Consider the following 13651-nt stretch of genomic DNA (forward strand, 5'->3'; position numbering starts at 1 on the left):
TGGGTTCCTTCACTTGCTAGCTCTGAGTGATTTTTCCAACTTACCTGAGCTCCATGACAGCTGGATTTCTCCAGAGCAAGTGATGAGAAAGATGGAAGCTGTGATTTTTTACATCTTAATCTCCCAAGTGACATACCAACAAGTACTTCTGCCACATGTTATTGGTCACACAGACCAATTTTAGTACAGTACAGGAAGACTACACAAGAGTATGAACACCGGCAGGTGGGGGGCGTCTTGGAGGCTGGCTACTGTAAATGGCTAAAACAGCTGGGGGCTGGTGAGTGTCTCTCTCCAAATGGGCTTTCTGTGTAACTAGCTTGGGCTTCCTTATTGCATAGAAGTCTCAAGATAACCAGGTTTCCAACGAAGTGATTCGTCTTCCCCAGAGTGAGCATTCTAAGGTAAGAATATGGAAGCTGCCAGTATTCCTAAGTCCTGGGCTCAGAAATACTGGAAACTACATCTGACAACATCTTACTAGTCCAAGAAGTCACAGAGCCCACCTAGTTTCAAGGACAGGAGAAACGGACTCTATCCCTTGACAAGATTACACTTCAGGAGAGGGTGTTGGATCAGAGAGGTCAGTCATAGGTATTGTTAGAAATAATCTAACACGTGGTTAAAGGAGAGGGCAAACAAGAGAGTGGCATTGGTTTTTTGGAAGAAGTTAATACCAAATTAGGCTTTGACATAAATTGAGACCTAGGATTATAGAGAGGAGGTCCAACACCAAGAGCTGTTCAGGGGCTATATGCAATGCAGTTGTAATGACGGGAGAAGAGCCATGGAGGCCAGAATGTATGAGTCACTTGTGGGATGTATGGAAATTTACTTGGCAGGAATAGGAAAGTCACATCAGGGACAGACAAGAGATGAGGACGGAGACAACTGCCAAAGGGCCCTGAATGCTAAACTGACAACCTACAATTAGGAGCCACTACAGATTCCATAGGAAATGATGCCCTTAGAGATACTTCTGAAGCAAGGATGTGGACACTTATGAAACATTTACCATGTACCAGGCACAGGACTAATGTTTTACATACATTAGTTCCTCTCCAATTCTTACAGCAAGCCTACAGAGTGAATACATCTTCTTCATTTTTTTTTTTAATAAGGAAATTGAAGCTTAGGAAATTTGAGTAACTTGCCAAAGTTTTCAATAAAGCTAGTAAGTGGCATATCTGGGTTTTGAACTCGGTCTGTTTGAAACCTCATATTCTCAATTCATTCAGGTGTTATCATTGTAAGATCCCAAGAGACAGAAATTTTTCAGGTGTTATTAAGAAAAGGCATTTGAGGTGAGTCCAAGGGACTGGCTTGAAGTCAAGACTGCCATGACATCTAGAGTAACAAGACCATGTGAGCAGCACTGGACAGAACCAGGCAATGCCATGAATGGGTGGCCTACAAGTCACACAATCACAAGATGGGATAGAGGAGCCTGTGCAAACATGAGCTGAGGGAGAAACTGTTAGAAATAATAAATGAATTCAGTAAAATTGTAGGATACAAAATTAATACATAGAAATCAGTTGCATTTCTATATATTAATTAATGAACTAGCAGAAAGAGAAATTAAGAAAATAATTCTATTTATAATTACACCAAAAAGAATAAAATACCTAGAAATAAACTTAACCAAAGAGGTAAAAGACATGTACTCTAAAAACTATAAAACACTGATGAAAGAAACTGAAGATGACACAAAGAAATGGAAAGATATTCCATGCTCATGGATTGGAAGAACAAATACTGTTAAAATGTCCATATTACCCAAAGCAATCTACATATTTAATGCAATCCCTATCAAAATACCAACAGCATTTTTCACAGAACTCGAACAAATAATCCTAAAATCTGTATGGAACCACAAAATGTTCAAAAAGCCAAAGCAATTCTGAGAAAGAAGAACAAAGCTATAGGCATCAAAATCCTAGATTTCAAGATATACTACAAAGCTATAGTAATCAAAATAGTATGGCACCGGCACAAAAACAAACACATAGATCAATGGAACAGAATAGAGAGCCCAGAAATAAACCCATGCTTATATGGTCAATTAATCTATGACAAAGGACACAAGAACACAGAATAGGGAAAAGACAGTCTCTTTAATAAGCGATGCTGGGAAAACTGGACAGCCACATGCAAAAGAATGAAACTGGACCACTTTCTCACACCATACACAAAAATAAACTCCAAGTGGATTAAAAACCTAATGTGAGACCTGAAACCATAAAACTCTTGGAAGAAAACATGAGTAATAGTTTCTGCCATAGGCCATAACAACATTTTTTGGATATGTCTCCTGAGGCAAAGGAAACAAAAGCAAGAATAAACTATTGGGACTACACCACAATCAAAAGATTTTGCACAGCAAAGTAGATGATCAACAAAAAGGCAACCTACTGAACGGTATCTGATAAAGGGTTAATATCCAAAATAGATAAAGAACTTACACAATTCAACACGAAAAGACAAATAATCCAATTTAAAAAAACGGGCAGAGGACTTGAATACACATGGGCTGAGGGAGCTGGAGACACAGCCGGAGGAGATGCCCTGGGTGAGAAGGCAGAGCAGGGGAATTCTCTAGATTTGGGGGAGTTCTTGAAGGAGAGGACCCTAGACTCTCCTCTATATGTGAATGTTTTCTGCTTTGACGAAAGATGTAGCTTTAGGAAGAACTTGTATAGAGCAATGAGAGAAGAGAGCCATATCAGCTGAATCAACTCTGGTGCCCAATGGAGGTTAGGAGGCAGGTGTTGGCAACAAATATTGAATCCAGATTGCCCTTACAACTAATGTTTAATTGTTCACCCCCACCTTTAGACCAAGACTAGAGGGCTTCTTGTGGTCCTCTTTTGGCTATGCCCCTCTTCATGAGATAAGGAGTCAGCCAGACCAAAGAGATGTGCCCACCTGGAACCCATTCCCCATCTCTAAATATCTGACATCCCAGAATTCCCTGCTCAAATGCCTTGAGCTTACTTTCAAGTCTCCACAATCGTCTTATCTGGGTCTTTCCTTCCTAAGGTGAACTCTGCCACAGCTCTGTGCCCACTTAGGGCTGAGGGGTGGCCTAAGAAGCTGCCATTTTATATGCCACTTAAGGGCATATTGAAGTAGTTTGAATGTGCAAGCTAGAATGTCCATATGCATGTGCATGAGGCCCTCTGCAATAAGGGATAAAGCCAGATGAGGAAGAGAAAGTCTCTGATGAGGGACTGGAGCAGAACTCACAGAACTGGAGGTTCTCAATTTGAACCTGACCTTCCAGTTTCATTCTGAAGGTATACTTATAAAGGTAGGAGGAGGGTGTATATTTTACCTACCATCAGTCAGCTGTCTGCGGTGTTAAATATTTAGATGTACAGAGTGTGACCCTCTATTTGTATTCTTGCCCAAGATGCTCAGTAGGGGGCCTGTAAATCCTGACTTGGGCACAAGCTTGAAGAGGATATAATTACACCTGCTCTCCCCACTCTGCTCCTCCCAGCCAGCTCAACTCTCTGGACACTTTGCCTGACACTACCCCACACTCCAGTTCCCCAGGCCTAATGATGGCAGTTCTTGGCCATGGGCCTCAAGACGAGTAGAATGTTGCCTACGTTGTAGGCTATCTGCCATAACTTCCCCTATTTCCCGAAGCAGATGATTTTTAACTGTGCTGTATCCCTAGTTTCTCAATTTGAAAACACGTCAGGAAGAGTAGCATTGAAAATAATCCCTGCAACATTTCAAGGTAGCCAGCACTGCAAGGTTACACACTGTGAATAAGGACTCAGTTGTTTTCACCACACCTCTCCTACCTACCCCTCCAACTTACCACATGCTGAAGGAGACTTGGCCTCCACACTGAAGGTATGCAAAAGTGCATATTGAGCCCATTCATTTAGAAAGAAGCATTTAAAATGTTACCTTTGGACGGCATCATTCTTTCTCTCCAGGGTTGCTTTCTTATAGTGCCAACTCCCTTTATTGGTCTACAAATGTAATTCAAAAAAAGTCTTCACAGAATTTAATATTGTAGTTCTATACAAGTGAATAATTTGCAGGTAAGAATATGGAAGCTGCCAGTCCTGGGCTCAGAAATACTGGAAACTACATCTGACAACATCTTACTGGTCCAAGAAGTCACAGAGCCCACCTAGTTTCAAAGACAGGAGAAACAGACTCCATCCCTTTACGAGATTGACAAATCCCTTGACATGAAGACCAACTCTGTGTATTCTACTTGATAATATCAAAGGTATTTTCTTTTTCACTATTCAGTATCCTTTGAAGAAAATCCCATGCAATAAATGTGTTTTATAATTCAGTACCAGAAAACAGTTTGTTTACTGGAAGAATTAGAAGGATTCCTGTAAAGAACTGACTTTTTAACCCATTATTTTTCCTTTCTGTATTGGCTGCTAAGAATCTCAGAGTTAAATATAACACTCATAGTAATTACTTTGTTCCAGTTTCCTGATTCAATTATTTCCTGTGTTTCTTAGTCAATATGCTCTGAGCTCAGTTATTTCACCTTTATTTTTAACTTTCCTACTGAATATATGTTTTATGTGTTAGTGTTAAATGTTAGTTACTTTTTACAAGGAGGCAGATGTACACAGCTTATTACAAGTAAATAAACTTATAAGTATATGCATACTTATTTTATTATGCTGTTTTTCTTGTATAAAAGATGCCATCACTATTAATAACTCTTATGGGCATATATAGCTTGAATTTTGGTAGCAATGAGTTAGATGGTGATACCCATTTTCTCTTTCCCAGTTTCCTTTAAGTTCTAAAAGTCTATAGAAGAATAGGCACATACGCACGTGACCTGGCATGGAGACTGGCTATACTTCTAACCACTGACATGAGCCCCCACAAGTAGTTACCCCTCCACTGCTTATATATACAAGGAGGGTATTGGACCAGTTAAGATCCCTGTAATGTTTTCTTTTCCATGCACTGAAACTTACTCAATAAACGGTAATAGACTGCATGCAAATGAGAGGACCTCTGGTTTTCCTGCTTGGTCATCTGACATGCTCCAGGAGGGTCAACCTCCCCATGGAAGAGATGTGAGCAAATCCAGGACTGGGATGGCAGGAGCTCCAGAAGTGAACCATGTCACAGGCAACAGCCAGTAACCATTGTTGAAGGCTAATAAGGAAATGAAGGACAGGGCAGAAGCCCGTGCTGACCACACTTGGGCAATAGACTTAGGGCCCCCTCAGTCTCATTTCTTCCTCCAGGGTGTGCCTATTTTTTCTGCTGGCCTGAATGCCTAGCCCTGTGTAAAGCAATTAATAATAATAGTAATAATAATAAATAGCCAATATACTTTAGAAACACTAAAATGTGAGCCCTTGAAAAATGAAGCTTCGTATAGGATCTTGAGCTGTGCTACTGTTTCTTCTGCAAAAGCAGAGACCTAATTGAAGTTTCTCATGTGCTTATCTGAGCGTTTACAAACCAAAGCTGCATATTGACTCAATTATGGGATTCCTCTGAGCTGTTACAGAGTTCTTCATTAACACAAAAGGGAGAGGATAGATGTAGTCGGAGCTGCCTTGCGGAAAGCTTTAATCTTCCCACAGATATTTCACAAGCTAGCCAAGAATGATGTGAAATATAAAAAGATTTCATTCCATCAAACTTTTGGCCATTGGTTCAGGGTATATTGAGAATATTCTTCCCTTGTATACTAAGAGGTTCAATTGCTCTTTCAGATTAATGTTTTCAGTGAATGATGTAAGTGACCAGTAATGTGATAGTTTCCGCATTGTTATCACTTACTTTGTGCCTGGAGCTTTTTTGTGCCTTATTTATCATTTATGTGACAACTCTGCAACATAAATATTATTGCCACCACATAACCTTCATTTTCCAGATTTCAAAAATGAGGCTCCACAGAAGTTAAGCTACATGACAGGTAAGTGTGAGATCTCAGATTCTGGCCAAGATCTCCCTGGCTCCAAAACCCATGCTATTTCTAGTATGGAGCACTTTCCCATAACCCTCAAGCCCCCTACTTCCAGCTTAATGAAGAGCCTTTTATTTATTTATTATTCCTTCATTCATTCAAACACCGGTTTGCACAGTTAGTATACCAGGTCTTATACACAGTGCAGAAAGAGGAATAAATAATAAAATACGGTCCCTGCCCCTAGAGAAATCATATTATTTTCTTCTACATAACAGTTAATAATAATAAAATAGCTGCATTCTTTAAATATTAATAATTAATTCTGTCACTTAATAATATCTACTTATATTCCATCTCATCCCAATGGAAAGACTTTAAATGGCTCCTTTCAAAACCGGCAAAAAATAAGTTAGAGACTTCCCATTTCACTAGCTTTGCTGTGGGTCTTACCAACTGATAAATAAACTTTCTTTCTTCCTCAGGCTGGGCTATGAGGACACAGTCCATGCACTCACTACCTCAGGGAATTCAGGGCAGCAAGTAAGCTTTTGGGAGGCCGAGGATCATAGTGTTGGGGAAGGGCCTGGGTAAGCTGCTAGCGGAGTACTTCTATGCCTGCTGTAAAGAATCTAACAGTAGCTGAACCAAGCAGCAGATACAATTAATGATATAATTTCTACTGTCAGCTCATTAATTCAAGATGATTGGCACAGAATGTCACTGTGGCTGCTAACAAATGGGCCCGCTGCTACAGAGTGACCTAGGAGTAACAGAGATATTGAATATATTCATATCTTGGCCGGTCTTTGATGGGCTAGACAACTTCAGAATGTAATTGCTATTTGATCAGCAAATGCTTGCAGTGGATTCAGCACTATGAAAGAGAAGTGCAGTTTCATACTTCCTGAAACTGTGATTCATCTGATGACACTGCCCAACTGCAGAGTCAGGTCACAGGGCCTGCTAGGAGCTCTGGTGGCACAGAGAAGATCAAAGTGACAGCGGCAGTGGGGGACAATGAGGGCTAGCCAGCATTACTGGGGTGGCAGCCCAGTCAGAGGAGTTGGTGACATGGGAAGTGGGGTGCCACTGTCGGCAGAATCTGAGATACAGTTGCTCTAAGTCCGCATTGTGTGGAAAGCACCGGCATCAAGTGTGTACCCAGCTGTGTGAGTGGGCAACATGCACCGCACCTGCAGGGGAGCCCCAGGGACAGGCACCAAAAGACGACCAATCTAACACAGAAGGTATCAGAAGAGTTTGATGCAATCCTTTCACCAAATGGTAGCTAAGACAGGGGCATCATTTAGCCCATGACAGCCAGGTCAGATGGGAGACCACAATGCCAATATTTACAGTGCAGCAAATCATTTCAGAAATATTAGAATAGTTCAATGAATAATTTGCACAATTGCACAATAAGCAGTTATATGCTATATTGTTTGGCTGAATTAGAGAACAGAAGAGAATTTTTTAAATGTTTGATTTATTTATTAATTATATCACCATGCTGATGGTTCAGTATTGTTAAGTATTTTGAATATCACCCATGGAAAGAAAGGCCCCATATTGGAGCCAGCAAAAGGTCCAGTGGCTCTCTCCACTCCAGAAGGAGGCACATTTCTTAGCTAGGCTGCCCTGAGAGAACCAATGCTCTAACCACATGCAAGGGGCCTCCCAGAATTGTGTAAAGTGATGCCTCTGAGGTATACATGCATCAAGAATGCATCCTTTCTTAATGCATATTATATCATTATTAGAGCAAATGAGCAGTACTTACTCCTATGGGTGCCTTCCATTGCTAAGGTAATAATTCCCAGATGGCAGCTACTTCCTTGAATCCTTGATCCATTACTTCCAGAAAGGCCCCTTTCTCCACTGAAAGCTCTTAGGTGGGTGGGCAAACAATTCCTACTCCTTAGATAAATAAGGTGCAAATTTTTCCAAAAAGAACTTTATGGGAATAAAGGAAACCAAGCCTCTGACCAAAACAATCTGTCTTGCTGGAAAATTATTAAACCAAAACAAAACATGTAAATATTCTTACCCATACAGGGTCCCTTGACAGTTGCATGTATTAAGAAATAAAGACTTTTTTCAGTCTTTCCAAATTCACTTAAATTGTAAAAAGAAACAGATAATCACTAAAATCCTTACCTTTCAAGTGCTGAGCCATCAACCCTATGATATAATCATCATAGAAACTGGGTCTGAGGTCTCCTGGATCTGAATGGGTCTCTGGAACTGAAGGGCTCAGTTCAATTCACTTCTGAACAGAAGTGACTGATGGAGAGACTGAACCCACTCAAGAACTTGCTCTGATTATACTCTCTGGTTGATGGTTTTACCCAGAGGTCTCGTTCATTAGAAGATGTCAGGTTGAATTCTAAACTGACTTTCAGATTTTTATCCCAAAATAAATCACATGGTAAATGGCATTGTAATGGATTATTGCAGGTTAAGCAGAATATTTTAAAAGCAAATTCTTCTTGGACCTGTGGAAAGGTCAAATATTTGTTTACCTGTCCCTGAAGTTACATTTGCTTATTGAGCAGGGTGGATAAAAATGGCCAAAGGCTTTGTAATTGGCATTACAGTTACAGGGAAATAGTGTGGGGTTTTTTCCCCCTCTAATAAATACTTCTTATCACTGTACTTAAGAGTCAGGGGTTCCTCTGATTCTGGCTGGGAAATCACTGTGATGCCAGTTAAATGATGCAATTCCTGTGCCCCATCTCATGCCCTGAATGACTCTCTGAGAGTGTAATTAGAGAATCTGCTTTTTAACAAGAATGGTGAGATTTGAGAATACTTGTTCTATAAGACAGGGATGGATGACCTTCATTCATTCGTGTTGTTCACTCCTCAGGCATTTATTGAGTGCATTCTCCTGAGTGCTAGGAATATAGAAATTAATAAAATACAGTTTAGGTTCTCCAGCAGTTTAAGGTCTGGATTTAAAGTGCACAAGTGTTTCTCAACTGGAGGCAACATTGCTCCCCAGGGGACAGTTGGAAATTTCTGGAAACATTTCTGATTGTCATGATTGGGGATGGGGGGTGGCATCTACTGGGTAGAGGCTAGGAAGCTACCATACATCCTACAGTGAGTGGAACAGTTCTCTTCCCAACCAAAACAAAAATAATCTACACCCTAGAAAGTCAGTAGTGTTTAGGGTGAGAATCTCTGGTTTGCACTATACTGATTCATTTAGTCAGCCAATCATTAGAATCATCTAGAGCTTTGCAAATATCCATATCCTCCAAATTATTGTGTGGCAAATGTGAATCTATATTCAAAAGTGGAGTTGAAATATGAACGTGTGGGCCTTGATAATTAGATGCTAGAGGTAAACAACTCCTGATTCACAGTGTGAACAACAGAAGGAATTTTCACCTGTGCCATAACAAGGCCCCAGCAACCATGATATGGTTACTCTACTGATATGATTTCACAAATAAAGATATATTGCCAAACTGTTTTTGGATTATCTCTACACTGCTCAATTAACCAATAGTCCAGATGATATTTAATAAACAATTTACCATCCTTAAAAAAATGTTGTAGACTTCTACTTCCAGCCAAGATGGAATAACAGGCATTGGATTTACCTTCCCTTCTGAAACAACAAAAACCCAGACAATATATATGAAAAAAAAAAAAAAACAGTTTTCAAGACACTGAATGTTAGACAATGAAGGACAGTGATCCTGAAAGAGAAAATCAAATGCGGTGAGCCCCTTGTCTCCACCGTGCTGCCTGGAGAGTTTCTAAGCTATGGTGCAGGGACACTGGTAGACTTCTGGAATTGAGGAGACAGTACCCAAAGCTCAGGGAGACCAAGGTGGCTACATTTTGTGGGAAAGAGTCCCAGAGAGAAGCATGTCCCACAGAGAAACTATAGACATCTGCTAAGGAATTCCCTCAAGTATTCAGCTGAGCACTGCTCATCATCACATGCATGTGAGAAACCACCAGAAGCCAGGGAAAGAACCACCTGAGAGGACCAAAGGTAAGAGCACCTGAGGCTCATGCTCAACACGGAACGATGCCTGTTCCCACCAGTCAGATGGAAAAGCCTCATGGGAGGTAGGGTCAAGTATACAGAGGACCTTGCCTCAGTATCGAAGAAGAATGAACCCTAGATGAGCACTAGTCCCACCTAACAAATCTTATAAGCAACTTCCAAAAAGGATCAAATTCTTTCGATGTACTTAATGCATTCCAGAGCAAAGGTTAAGAATACTCACTGACACAGATGTGATAATTAGTAGACAAGAAAATGAAAAGAGTACTTATAATTGTATTTCATATGTTCAAAAAGTTAAGTAGAGCTATGGATGATACAAATGAAATTATACTAAAATATGTAAAAAGGGACATTTATTAAGACCAAGTGTAGTTTTTCTCAGGAATGCGAGATGGGTTTATCATTTAAAAATCAATCAATATTGGGGTGCCTGGGTGGCTCAGTTGGTTAAGCATCCAAGTCTTGATTTCCACTCAGGTCATGATCTCGGGGTTATGAGATGGAGCCCCACATCAGGCTCCGTGCTGGGCGTGGAGCCTGCTTAAGATTCTTTCTCTTCCTCTCCCTCTGCCCCTCCCCACACCCAATACCTACCCCCACTCACGTGCAAACAGGCGATCTCTCTCTAGCTCTCAAAGAAAAAAGAAGGAAAAAAGAAAAATCAGTCAAGTAATCACCGTATTAACACACTAAAACCAAAACCATTTCATTATCTCAATTCACACAAACAAAAGGGTTTAACAAAATTCAGTATGTATTCAGGAAAATAACTTTCAGCAAACTAGAATTAGAAAGTAACTTGCTCAACTCCATGTAAAGGACATCTATGAAAAGCCTACGGCTAACACCATACTCAGTGAACGTTTTCCCCCAAAGATCAGGAACAAGTCAATTCTCACCACTTCTATTTGACTCTGTACTGAATGAAGGTTCTAGCCATTGAATGAAAAAGGAAACAAAATAAAGAAACAAAATGCACTCAGATTAGAAAAGAAGCACAATTGCCTTTATCATTGAGGACATAATCACAGAGTATCTATGTAATTATCTACATATAGACTATTCAAAGTTGAGAACCGACACTACTTGATTATAAGACTTATAATAAAGCTACAACGTTCAAGACAGTGAATGGAGTCCGGAAATAGATTTACCCAAATATGGAAAACATTTTTTAAAAAGGCATAGAGGCAAATCAGTGGAGAAAAGATTGCCTAGAAAATCAGACAGTCTGATGCCAGAACAATTGGATATCTGTATGCAAAAAAATGAACTTGAATCCGTATCTTACACCATATACAATAACACAAAATGGATCATAGACCTAAATGTAAAACCTAAAATTATAAATATTCTTGAAGAAACGCAAGAAGAAAATCTTTTGTAATCTTGGGTCAAACAAAGATTTCTTAGATGTGACACCAAAGATATGATTCATAAAAAAAGAAATTGATAAATTGGATTTCATTAGAATTAAAAACTTAGGCTTCTAGAAGGTACTGTTAAGAGAATGAAAAGGCAAATGAGAAACTGGTAGAAAAATATTTTGTGATCATATATTTCATGAAGGACTTGTAACTAGAACACACAAATAATTTTCAAAACTCAATAAGAAAGCAAAGAACTCAGTTTTTTTTAAAGGGTAGAATAGTTAAGAGGACGTTACTAAAGACATTTATTTCCCAAAGAAGGTGAGGGCTCCTTTTCTCCACACCTTCGCCAACAATTGTTATTTCTTGTCCTTTTGATTCTTGCCATTCTGACAGGTTTAAGGGGATGGTTCAGTGTGATTTTGATTTGCATTTCCCTGATGATGAGTGATGTTAAGCATCTTCCCACGTGTCTGTTTGCAGCTGGCAGTTTTTTAAAAAGTTATACACTTAACCATATGACGTAATTCCCCTCTTTAGTATTTATCTAGGGAAATGAAAGTATGTGCCAAGCAAAGTCTTGTACATGAATGTGTACAGCAGCTTTATTTGTAAAAGGCAAATGCTGGAAACAATACAAATGTTCACAACAGGTGAATGGATAACTGAAGTTCAGCCTGTGCATGTAGAGCAACAGCACCCAGCAATAAAAGGAATGGACTACTGGTCAACATGATTAATACATATAAATCTTAATTATTTTGAGTGAAATAAGCCAGATTAGAAAAAGTTATAAATATTGTATAATGCCATTTATACAAAATTTTTAAAATACAAACCAATATACAGAGATAAAAAGGAAATCAGAGGTTGCCTGGGGATGGGTGATGCTGACAGAGGCTGGAGGGAGTGATTACAAAGGGGCCCAAGAAAACTCTGGGGCATGACAGATTTGTTCTTTACCATATGGTGATGGTCGCAGGTGTGACATATGTTATAATGTATAAAATGGTATGCTTTAAGTTTGTTCAGTGTATTGTATGTCAATTATCCTCATTGAAACTTTTTTTAAGCGGGGCTGAATACAAGCTTCTGGGGAGCCGCCCTTCAAGAGAAGTGTTTGTCCACCTGTGCCCTCCAGCCGCCTGTGCTCTTCATTCATCTCCTGTTCAGCCAGTCCCACCTCCCTGGGGCTGTCCTCAATCTGGCCTTCTGTTGTTTCTGTGAACATCTCTAGGTCTCTCCTACACATCATCTTTATTTATTTTATTTATTTTAAGCTTTCAGAATAAATACATTACTTAGGCTTTTGACCCCCACCCCTTTCCTTCTCTGACTCTTGAAATACCTGTAATTCGGCTTCTTACCTGCAGTTGTCCACTGACTAATTTCTCGAAAGTTACCCTCACCTTTCCCATCTCCAAAATTAAATGGCCTTGCCAGGTCCTTATCTCTTTGTTATTATTTCCATTCCTTATCTGTGTTTTGGTCATTTTATTTGCTTCCCCAGTTGGTCCAGGCAAGTCACCACTCTGGTATTATCTCTTCCTCTCATATTCTTCAATGTGTGCAATTTATGGGTTCCCTCCTCAGGTTCTATGCACGAGTAACACCCTCAAATAGAACTTGGATAGTCTAATCCTACCTCCTTTTTTTTTTTTAAATTGATTGATTGATGAGAAAGAGAGAGAGAGCGTGCAAGGGGGAGGGGCAGAGGGAGATGCAGACACCCCGCTGAGCAGGGACTGGATCCCAGGACCCTGACATCATGACCTGAGCCCAAGGCAGATGCTTAACTGACTGAGCCACCCAGGAGCCCCTGGAATCCTAACTCTTAGCTATCACTTGTCAAAGTGCTTTCTATTTAGGCTTCCAGGTTAATATGCAGAATATCTAGTTAAGTATGGATCTCAGATAAACAAGGAATGTTTAGTGTAAGTATGTCCCAAATATTTCATGGAGCAAGCTTATACAAAAAAAATTGTTTTTGATCTAAAATTAAAATTAACGGGGGATCCTGTATTTTTGTTTGCTAAATCTAATAACTGTATTTCTGCCTCATCTCTTAATTACCATCACTGAAAATGCCCTAGGTTTTCCAGCTTTCACTTGTATCTCTCTTCGGGAAAAATGCTACCTTTTTTAACTCTATCAAAGTCACCCCTTCTCCATACTCAGTCCTTCCCTGATCATCCCAAGCTCCTGCCTCACCGCTCCCTTCTCTTAGCTGGTCTCCTTCCAAATGTTCTTTATGTCGGGATCTTGAGGGGTATAATTCTCCAATCTGTTTTTTCTGTTGAGTCTCACTTTTGATGGGTCATT

General features: G+C 39.8%; 1 protein-coding gene across 1 annotated transcript in view; it reads right to left on the bottom strand.

The window, feature by feature from the left end:
- The window catches only part of SV2C (synaptic vesicle glycoprotein 2C), a 375875-nt gene that overhangs the window by 240849 nt on the left and 121375 nt on the right, over positions 1-13651 (bottom strand). The gene's annotated exons all lie outside the window — the stretch shown is intronic.

Source organism: Ursus americanus, chromosome 5 (genome assembly GCF_024610735.1).
Source record: "Ursus americanus isolate L20-20 chromosome 5, mUrsAme1.1.p, whole genome shotgun sequence".
Lineage (NCBI taxonomy): Eukaryota > Metazoa > Chordata > Mammalia > Carnivora > Ursidae > Ursus > Ursus americanus.